Raw genomic sequence first — 10,392 nt, forward strand, 5'->3', positions numbered from 1 at the left:
CTATGTGCTCCTATTGCAATCTACTGTAACTTTATATTGCTTGCATTACTTCCTTTTGCTATTACTGCATATTTTTGGTATTGTGTACATATATCTTGTGTATATGTGGCATCCTCATACTGAGGGTACTCACTGAGATACTTTTGGCATATTGTCATAAAAATAAAGTAACTTTATTTTTAGTATATCTGTGTATTGTGTTTTCTTATGATATTGTGCATATGACACCAGTGGTATAGTAGGAGCTTTGCATGTCTCCTAGTTCAGCCTAAGCTGCTCTGCTATAGCTACCTTCTATCAGCCTAAGCTGCTAGAAACACCTCTTCTACACTAATAAGGGATAACTGGACATGGTACAGAGTGTAAGTATCCCTTGGTACCCACTACAAGCAAGGCCAGCCTCCTACAGAGGCACAGTAACAAAACCAGGAATACAGCCATAGCACACTGTCACTGTTTGGCACTAATGAATACATGCAAAACCAGACAAAGGATGGGTGCTGGATTAGCCTCCTGGAAAACATGTGCCATTACAAATCCAAAATTAATCAATTCTATACAGTTGAGCTCTGATCGTACACTTGCCAGGCACAATACCCCAAGTTGAAACGGAGCGCAAGGGAACCAACTAGGAAGCAAATGCAGGCACAGGAAACAGGCTCTGGTTGACGTAAAGACTGGAACTGGTCTGGCTAACAGGAAGCAGGCTCTGTCAGGAACAAACATGAACAAGAGCAGAGTCTGACTGGAACAAGCAGGAACCACACTGTGGAAACAGACAGCAGTTTCAGGGGTACTCAGAACTGTAACACAATCCATCAAGGGATCCAATGCACGACGAGGAGCTTCAGGGAATGGCAGCTTCTAAGCAGTTCCGGGCAGCAGCAAGACCAGGGCAAAGTCAAATGACTGGGCTGCATGAGAGGGCTCACAGGTGTGTTCATCTTCAGTCTCTCACAAGTCCTCAAGGAGAGAATCCAGAATAAGGGGCCAACTGGACTTTTCCCATGGGAAGCTATGGACAGAATATTACGGGTCTTACCGACTACAAGGTAGTGCATTATGGGACCTGAAGTCCATGCAGGCTAATGTAGTTGTACTATGGCATGCCATATAGAAAAGGGAAGCAAACAGGAGTCAGAATGGGAGTCCGGTGAGTGTTGATGATGATTCCCAGGGTACAGAAAGTCCATTTACAGCGCCCCCTATAGAAGGGAGGGCAGAGACTTAAAACATGGCTGTGGCAGGACTTATTACCAGGGATGGACTGCGCAGGGCATGTCTTGTGAGCAATTTTTGTCATACCTGGGACACTCGTGCTATTCATTTTCAGGATTGAGGTAGGGTCCACACAAGTTCCTTGCAGAGATAGCTAATGTCACACTTACTAATGTTAAGGGTCTGTTCATACATTCCTGTTACCAATGCTATTTCACACCCACTGCATCATGTATGATGCACTTATTTACCTTATGATTGAAGATGTCATAGTTGTGTGTCATGTGCTACTGTAGACCATGTTGGCAACATGGATGTTTGTCATAGCTGTGGTCATATGATTTTGCCCTTCATATGTGAAATAGAAAAAAATGGTTTTCATACAAACTGTGTCTGATGTTTTCTGTACAGTCATACTAGAAATGGGGTCTTTGGTTGGCAGTCAGGTTACCCCCTGTCCAAGCAAGGACCCTCACTCTAGTCAGGGTAAGTCACACAGAATACAAATTATCCTGTGCCCACTCTCTGGTAGTTTGGCACTGAGCAGTCAGGCTTAACTTAGAAGGCAATGTGTAAAGTATTTGTGCAATAAACCATACAATGCCACAATATAACACCACAAAAATACACCACACAGTATTTAGAAAAGGATATCATATTTATCTGGATAAATGCAGGTCAAAACGATTAAAGATGAAATAAGCAAATGTAGGGATATCACTGAAAGTGATATCAAGTGTCTTTAAAGTTAAAGCATTACTGTAAAAACAATAAAAAGTGTCTTAAGTTCTCCTAGAAACAACAAGTGTCTCTTGACAGGCAAAGTACCTGGTTTGCGTTGAAAAATCCTTGGAAGGAACCTCAGAGGAGGAGCTGCGTCAAAAACGATGAGTGTGCGTCAGTTTTGCCCCTTCGCGCACAGACTTGCGTCGTCATTTTCCACGCAGGGAAGATGTTGCATCGATTTCCAGCACGCGGACTTGGATCCACTCTGGTTGCGGGGTTTTCAGATGCCCCAGGGACGATGCTTGGAATATTGGGCTTGCGGAGGGAAGTCACAGTGGCTGAGTTGATTCTGGTAGGCGACTTGTGGAATTTTCGTCCGCATGGCAGGCGCCACGTCGATTCCTCTCAAGAAGTCGGGCGGTGTCGTTCTGAGTCGGCTTGCGTCGATCCAGTAGTGCTGTGCGTTGAAGTTCAGGTCGCGTCGCTGGTGCTGCGTCGATCTTCTGTCGCGAAGTCAGGCTGCGTCGTTCCAGACTTGGCGTGTGGTTACATTTTCACCGCATCCAGGATGTGCATCGTTGTTGGCAGGCGGTGCGTTGAATTTTCGCTGCAATGGGATTTCAGCTGCAGACGAGAAGTCTTTTTGGTCCTGAAACATCAGGGAACAGTAGGCAAGCTCTATCCAAGCCCTTGGAGAGCACTTCTGCAGCAAAGCAAGAGAGCATCAAGACAGCAGGGCAACAGCAAGGCAGCAGTCCTCTTCAGAAAGCAGTCAGGTGAGCCCTTTAGGCAGCTAGGCAGTTCTTCTTGTCGGGTGCACATTCTGGTTCAGGTATATTCTCCAGGAAGTGTCTCAGGTGGTAGGGCAGAGGCCCTGTTTTTATACCCAAATGTGCCTTTGAAGTGGGGGAGACTTCAAAGAGTGGCTTAGAAGTGCACCAGGTCCCCTTTCAGTTCAACCCTGTCTGCCAGGGTCCCAGTAGCGGGTGTGGCAGTCCTTTGTGTGAGAGCAGGCCCTCCACACTCCCAGCCCAGGAAGACCCATTCAAAATGCATATGTATGCAAGTGAGGCTGAGTATCCTGTGTTTGGGGTGTGTCTGAGTGAATGCACAAGGAGCTGTCAACTAAACCTAGCCAGACGTGGATTGTAAGGCACAGTAAGATTTAAGTGCAGAGAAATGCTCACTTTCTAAAAGTGGCATTTCTAAAATAGTAATATGTAATCCAACTTCACCAGTCAGCAGGATTTTGTATTACCATTCTGGCCATACTAAATGTGACCTTCCTACTCCTTTCAGATCAGCAGCTACCACTCAAACAATCTATGAGGGCAGCCCCTATGTTAGCCTATGAAGGGAGCAGGCCTCACAGTAGATTGAAAACAAATTTAGGAGTTTTACACTACCAGGACATGTAAACTACACGGGTTCATTTCCTGTATTTTACCTCCCCAGCACCCTTCCCTAGGGTTTACCTAGGGCACATCTCAGGGGAGACTTATATGTAGAAAAAGGGGAGTTTTAGGCTTGCCAAGTACTTTTAAATGCCAAGTCAAATTGGCAGTGAAACCGCACACACAGGCCTTGCAATGGCAGGCCTAAGACAAGGTTAAGGGGCTCCTAAAGTGGGTGGCACAATTAGTGCTGCAGGCCCACTAGTAACTTTTAATCTACAGGCCCTGGGCACATTTAGTGCCCTCTACTAGGGACGTATAAGTAAATTAACTAGTCCAATTGGGTGTGATCCAATGTTACCATGTTTAAAGGGAGAGAGCATATGCACTTTAGCACTGGTTAGCAGTAGTAAAGCGTGCAGGGTCTAAAAAACAGCAAAAACAGTATCTCAAAAGTGGAGGGAGGCAGGCAAAAAGTTAGGTGTGACCACCCTAAGGCTGTCAGGTCTAACAATACGCATCAAATGTGATGTGGGGTCAGAAGTAGTCAGATTTGTCTTTGTGACATGCTTCCTGAGGTAATACTCAGATTCCTAAAGAACATGTGATGTATAAATTATTACCCAGAGCAGGATTCAGTGACAAAGTGAGGTGTTTAATTCCATATCATAAGAATGTGTTTATAGTGACTATTGTTGAAAGAAGGTTTGAACTATCTGCTGTCTGAAATGCATTACTGCAGCTGTGTTTGGATGTTCCCCCTCATTTTCCCTGGCACCATCCGCCTCCTCCTCCTCTTAAGGCAGTTCTTGTTAAGGTTCATGAGGGGGATTATTCCCCCTAACACAAATGTTATGCAGGATGGCACAAGTCACTATGATCTTGCAGACCATTTCTGGGGAATATAGGAGGCTGCCTCTGGTGATGTCCAGGCACCTGAATCTGGACTTCAGGATGTCAAAGGTCCGTTCAACAATGGTGCATGTCCTCCGCTATGCCTCGATATAGGCACCCTCTGTTGCTATGCTTGGGTTGGGGAATGAGGTCATGATCCATGGCTGGATCCCGTAACCCTGATCAGCTGAAAGAGAAAATAGGAGTACGTATTTTGTTGTTGCTTGCACCAGGAATGTGTGACAGACCGAACAAGATGAGGACAACTAAAACAAGAAGTTATGGTGCTCAGGTAAGTGTTTATTGTTTTCTAACTAAATAGGATAAATCAAGTGAAAGTTCGTTCTGTTGTTGCTCTTAGTTTCTTGCGCAGTTCCTCTTGTCACTGACGTGTTTTCCCCTTTTCTTCTCTTTAGGTGGAGGTACTGTCAGTCTCGCGGACGTCCCATGCGGATATCAAAAAGGGAAATAAGGAAAAACGAGGGTAAGTGGGACGTTAAGAGATACGTCTTTCTTATTAAATTTTATCAGACTGGGGTGGATAACAGAGGGGAGGGGGTGGTGTCTGTGCGGAATAGAGGGAAGTGCTTGTTACTAATTTTACTCGTGTTTTATTGTGTCGCTAGTCCTTCCTTTGTGCCCTCCCACCTCTTTTCCCCATTCACCCTCTACCCCTTCCCTAGTTTCCTTCCCCAGTCCCCTTCCCTGCCGTGCACCCTTTATTTGTCCAGAAGGACCGTACCTTCGTGAGCCACGACCCTCCGGGGCCGTGGCGGGCGTTGAGGTGGTCCTCGCTGAGGTAGGGTTCGTTACGGCTTCCTGGTTCCAGTTCGCCGTCCTCCAGGTGGTATTTCTTCTCTTGGTCTCTCGCCTCGGTCTCCCTCCGTTCGCCGTCGTCTCCGTCTCCTTCTCGCTCGTCTCCGGTCTCTTCCTCCTCTTTCTTCCTCGCCGGCTCCACCGGCTTTTCATTTGTGACGCCGCGCTCCTCTGGCCAATCCGGGGTCGGAAAACCTATCCAGGTTTCCCCGGCAACGTCCTGACGCCGGCCTCGCTCGGGACGCGTTTCCCCGGTAACAGGGAAACGCGGAGATGACGTGTCAGAGGAGTCCGACACATCAACTCCGGTCTCCCGTCTCGCGGTGATCGGGTTTACCCCGTCACATACCCCTTCCCAAGACAGGTCCTGTTCCAGGACCGAATCGGAAACCGGGAAGCGAGAGAGATAATCCGCAGGGACCTGCGAACTCCCAGGAACATGTCGGACCTGAAAGGAGAATGGTTGAAGTTCAAGGAACCACCTGAGAATGCGGGCATTCGTATCTTTATGAGCGGCAAGCCAAGTGAGGGGGGCGTGATCCGTAAAAAGTACAAAAGGCCGGCCCAACAAGTAATACTGTAGACAATCCACGGCCCATTTAATTGCCAAACACTCCCTTTCTATTATGGGAAAACGACGTTCCCGAAGACCCAGTTTGCGACTGATGTACACAACGGGATGATCGAGTCCCTCCGTTCCCGGCTGTGTCAGAACCCCCCCGAGCCCCACATCGGAGGCATCAGTGTAAAGGTGAAAGGGTTTTGAAAAGTCCGGGCATAACAATATGGGTTCTTTGGTTAAAGAGGTCCTCAAGCGTTCAAAACTGGAAGTTTGAATAGCAGAGAAAGGTACTAGCTGATTTGGATGAGATTTGGACAGAAGATCCGTAAGGGGAGCGGCTAGAGAGGAATAGTGAGGTATGAAACGCCGATAATATCCTACTAAGCCTAAGAAAGAGCGTAAGTCTTTTTTAGTTTTCGGGAGAGGGGCATGTAAGATTGCGTCCACCTTCTGGGCTTGGGGTTGAAGTGTTCCCTGACTGATTCTGTATCCCAGATATGAAATGTCGGTTTTCCCGATAACACATTTCTTGGGATTGGCTGTCAACCCAGCCTCGGTGAGTGCATTAAAAACTTGGTTTAGATGGTCCAGATGGTTTACCCAGGTATCGCTAAAAACAACTACATCATCCAGGTAGGCCGCTGAAAAAGCAGGGTATGGTTTTAATATGTTATCCATTAATCTTTGAAAAGTGGCCGGTGCCCCATGGAGCCCAAAAGGTAATACAGTAAAATGATACAGCCCGGACTGGGTAGAAAATGCCGTTTTTTCTTTATCTTCGGGGGCTAAGGGTATCTGCCAATATCCTTTGGTTAAATCTATTGTGGACATATATTTCGCCTTTCCTAATTTCTCTAGGACATCGTCCACCCTAGGGATTGGATATGTGTCAAATAATGAGTTCTCATTAAGTTTCCGGAAGTCTATGCAGAATCTGACCGTACCGTCAGGTTTTGGTACAAGAACTACGGGTGAACACCAGGGACTGGTAGAGGGCTCTATTACTCCTAGGGTCAACATTTTCTGTATTTCATTTTCTATAACCTGCTTCCTTGCTGCGGGGATGCGATATGGTCTGACCCGAACTACTGTGTCGGGTTTTGTTCCTATCTTATGTCGGATTAGGGTGGTTCTACCGGGGTCTTCTGAAAACAATTGGTGATACTGCTGTAACAAGCGGTATACCTGCCTCTTTTCCGCTTCCGTTAATGCTTCGTCTACAGTGGGTAGAGTTGTCCCCTTGCCTAGGGTGGTAGGGCAAAATTCAATCTTTAATTCCTTATTCGGGTACAGAAGGTTAACTATTCTTGGGGTAGTGTTGGGTGTCTCGGGTGTCTCCCATTTCTTTAAAAGATTGACATGATATATTTGGGTTTTCCTGGGGTTGGTTGTTATTTCCACTAGGTAAGTTACAGGGGAGACGGCTCGGATGATTCTATGGGGGCCTTGCCATTTCGCCAGCAATTTATGTTCGGACGTGGGTCGCATGATTAAGACCTGGTCATCGGGTTGAAAAACTCTTAACTTACTCCCCTTATCATAATAATGCTTTTGGGTTCTTTGAGCCTGTTCCATATTGTCTTTTACCTCGTCCCATAATCCCTGTAAATGCGTTCTCAAGTTATGAGCATATTCCAACAAAGGAGTCCCTCCCTCCATGGCTTCTTCCTCCCAGGCCTCTACCGCCATGTCCAGAAGGGAACGTGGTTGTCGCCCGAACACTAGCTCGAAAGGGCTATGCCCTGTGGAAGCCTGTTCGTGCGTTCGAATCGCGTATAATACCAACGGTAATTTCTGATCCCAGTCTCTCCCTGTGTCGTGTACAATCTTTCGAAGTAACGTTTTGATTGTACGATTATATCGTTCGACCAAACCATCGGTTTGAGGATGATAAACGGATGTTTTGATCTGAGATATGCCTAACGTTTTACACACTTGTTTCATCAAGGTAGACGTAAAGGGAGTGCCCTGATCTGTGAGTATTTCCTGCGGGAAACCAAGACGCGAAAACACCGTTATCATCGCCTGGGCTATGGTCTTTGTTGTCATACTGGTTAGGGGAATAGCCTCTGGGTATCGAGTAGCATAATCAACTATGACCAGTATGTAAGTGTGTCCTTTTGTAGAAGGAACCAAGGGTCCAACCAAATCCATCCCTATCCGTCTAAACGGGACATCTATGATGGGGAGGGGCATGAGTGGTGCTTTTTTTGGTTTACCTGGTTCCGTCAGTTGACACCTGGGACATTGCGCACAATATTTTCTTATGTTGGCAAAAACACCAGGCCAGTAAAATCGTCTGAGGAGATATTCTTCCGTTTTGTCTCTCCCAAAGTGTCCCCCTCCCGGATGATTATGAGCTAGCGTAAGGATGTGATCCCATTAGTATTCAGGTACTATGAGTTGTTTTCTTTTTTCCCCGGTACGTGTGGTGTTTACTCGGTACAGGAGATTATTTTTGATTAGGAAGTAGGGACCTACCTCATCCATTTCCTCTGACACTGCAGTTCTCCAAGCGTGAGATAGGGAGGGATCTTCTCTCTGTTGCTGAGCAAAACTGACAGGTGCCTCGTGGAATTCTGCTACCACTCCTCTTATAGTGTCCTGACTAGTACTATTTCGGAACTGCTCTCTTTCTATTCTTTTGTCCCTTCGGGTCAGTTTTCTACGGGTTATTGGACATTCAATGGGACTTCCTGAAAACGGGGCTTCACCCCACCAGTCCTGTGAGATCTTAGAGTCTCTAACCTGATCCAATAGCTCTTGAAAGTGAAGATAATCTGTTCCCACGATACAATCCTCGATTAATTTTGGCATTATCCCCATCGGGAGACTATCCCGGTAGGGCCCCCATTCTATCTGGAGAATTTTTAAGGGATATTGCTCCTTGTCCCCGTGAACACAACAAATATGTACCCACTGTCTCGTTTCGGAACCCAGAGTGGTTATCAGGTCTTCCCTTATTACCGACTGGCTGCACCCGGAGTCGACGAGGGCACACACATACCGTCCATTGATTTTTATAGTCTGTTTGAACTTGTGGTTACCTTTCCCTGTACATAGGACCCTACGTCTGGTAACCCCTATTTCCATCGGCTCACCTCCTTCATGTTTCTGAGGACACATACGGGCGATATGTCCCCATTCCCCGCAGTGGTAACATTGGGGTCCCTGTATAGGGGGGCCTTCCGGGATTCTACGGGAAACGGTATTGTCCAGTGGATTCTTTGGGAGGGTTTTTACAGGTGGCAAGACTGGTTTTATATTGGACCGTGGTGGTATATTTCTTATGTCGGAGGAGCGATGATACGCGCAGGCCAAATCAATTGCTGTGTTAGTGTCTACTTTTGGATGCTGTCGTATCCAGTGTTTTGTGGCTAAGGGTAGAGCATCCAAGTACTGTTCCAGTATAATTATTTGTATCACTTCTTCACGGCTATCGCCAATAGGCCCCAACCATTTTAAGGCCAAATCTTTTACCCGGAAATAGAAAGTTCGGGGGTCCTCATTTGGTCCCCACTTGACCTTGCGGAATTTCATCCGGTAGTATTCCGTATCATGCCCAACACGTTCCAAAATACTGGATTTTATATCCTTGTAGGGTGTGAGGCCTCCGGGATTAGCGGCCTGATAGGCTGCTTGTAAGAGGCCAGTTAGTAATGGAGCAACATATTGTCCCCAGCGTTCTTCAGGCCACTGGGCTGAAGAAGCCACTCTTTCAAAGTTAGTAAAGAAAGACTCTGGGTCTTCTCCCTCTTGATATTTCTGCAATACTGAGCTGGGAACGTTCGGGTGGACTTTACTAGCGGCAATAGTCTCGGTTAATTTTGTCATGGCCGTTTCGTGTACCAGCTGGTTATTTGCCAGAATGGTGGCCTGGCTTTTCAAGGCCGATTGTAAAGCCTCTCTGTCCTCTTTTGCTTCCCTTTGGTGAGCCTCCCATACCAGCTGCAAATGTCTTTGTCCTTCGGCTAGCTGTTTGATCATATCCTCAAGGGAAGGGTTGTCGCTCATTGTGTACTCTGTTCGGTTGTCGTAGGGCCCCTAAGGAATCCCACTTCTGACACCACTGTGACAGACCGAACAAGATGAGGACAACTAAAACAAGAAGTTATGGTGCTCAGGTAAGTGTTTATTGTTTTCTAACTAAATAGGATAAATCAAGTGAAAGTTCGTTCTGTTGTTGCTCTTAGTTTCTTGCGCAGTTCCTCTTGTCACTGACGTGTTTTCCCCTTTTCTTCTCTTTAGGTGGAGGTACTGTCAGTCTCGCGGACGTCCCATGCGGATATCAAAAAGGGAAATAAGGAAAAACGAGGGTAAGTGGGACGTTAAGAGATACGTCTTTCTTATTAAATTTTATCAGACTGGGGTGGATAACAGAGGGGAGGGGGTGGTGTCTGTGCGGAATAGAGGGAAGTGCTTGTTACTAATTTTACTCGTGTTTTATTGTGTCGCTAGTCCTTCCTTTGTGCCCTCCCACCTCTTTTCCCCATTCACCCTCTACCCCTTCCCTAGTTTCCTTCCCCAGTCCCCTTCCCTGCCGTGCACCCTTTATTTGTCCAGAAGGACCGTACCTTCGTGAGCCACGACCCTCCGGGGCCGTGGCGGGCGTTGAGGTGGTCCTCGCTGAGGTAGGGTTCGTTACGGCTTCCTGGTTCCAGTTCGCCGTCCTCCAGGTGGTATTTCTTCTCTTGGTCTCTCGCCTCGGTCTCCCTCCGTTCGCCGTCGTCTCCGTCTCCTTCTCGCTCGTCTCCGGTCTCTTCCTCCTCTTTCTTCCTCGCC

General features: G+C 47.1%; 1 long non-coding RNA gene across 1 annotated transcript; it reads left to right on the plus strand.

Moving 5' to 3' along the window:
- The first annotated feature begins 4,469 nt into the window (after positions 1-4,469).
- Positions 4,470-9,930, plus strand: LOC138283439 (uncharacterized). Its single transcript, XR_011201259.1, has 3 exons — positions 4,470-4,524; positions 4,649-4,716; positions 9,859-9,930. It is a non-coding gene; the product is annotated as an uncharacterized lncRNA (long non-coding RNA).
- Positions 9,931-10,392: the final 462 nt, after the last annotated feature.

This window comes from Pleurodeles waltl, chromosome 3_1 (assembly GCF_031143425.1).
Source record: "Pleurodeles waltl isolate 20211129_DDA chromosome 3_1, aPleWal1.hap1.20221129, whole genome shotgun sequence".
NCBI classification, from domain to species: Eukaryota; Metazoa; Chordata; class Amphibia; order Caudata; family Salamandridae; genus Pleurodeles; species Pleurodeles waltl.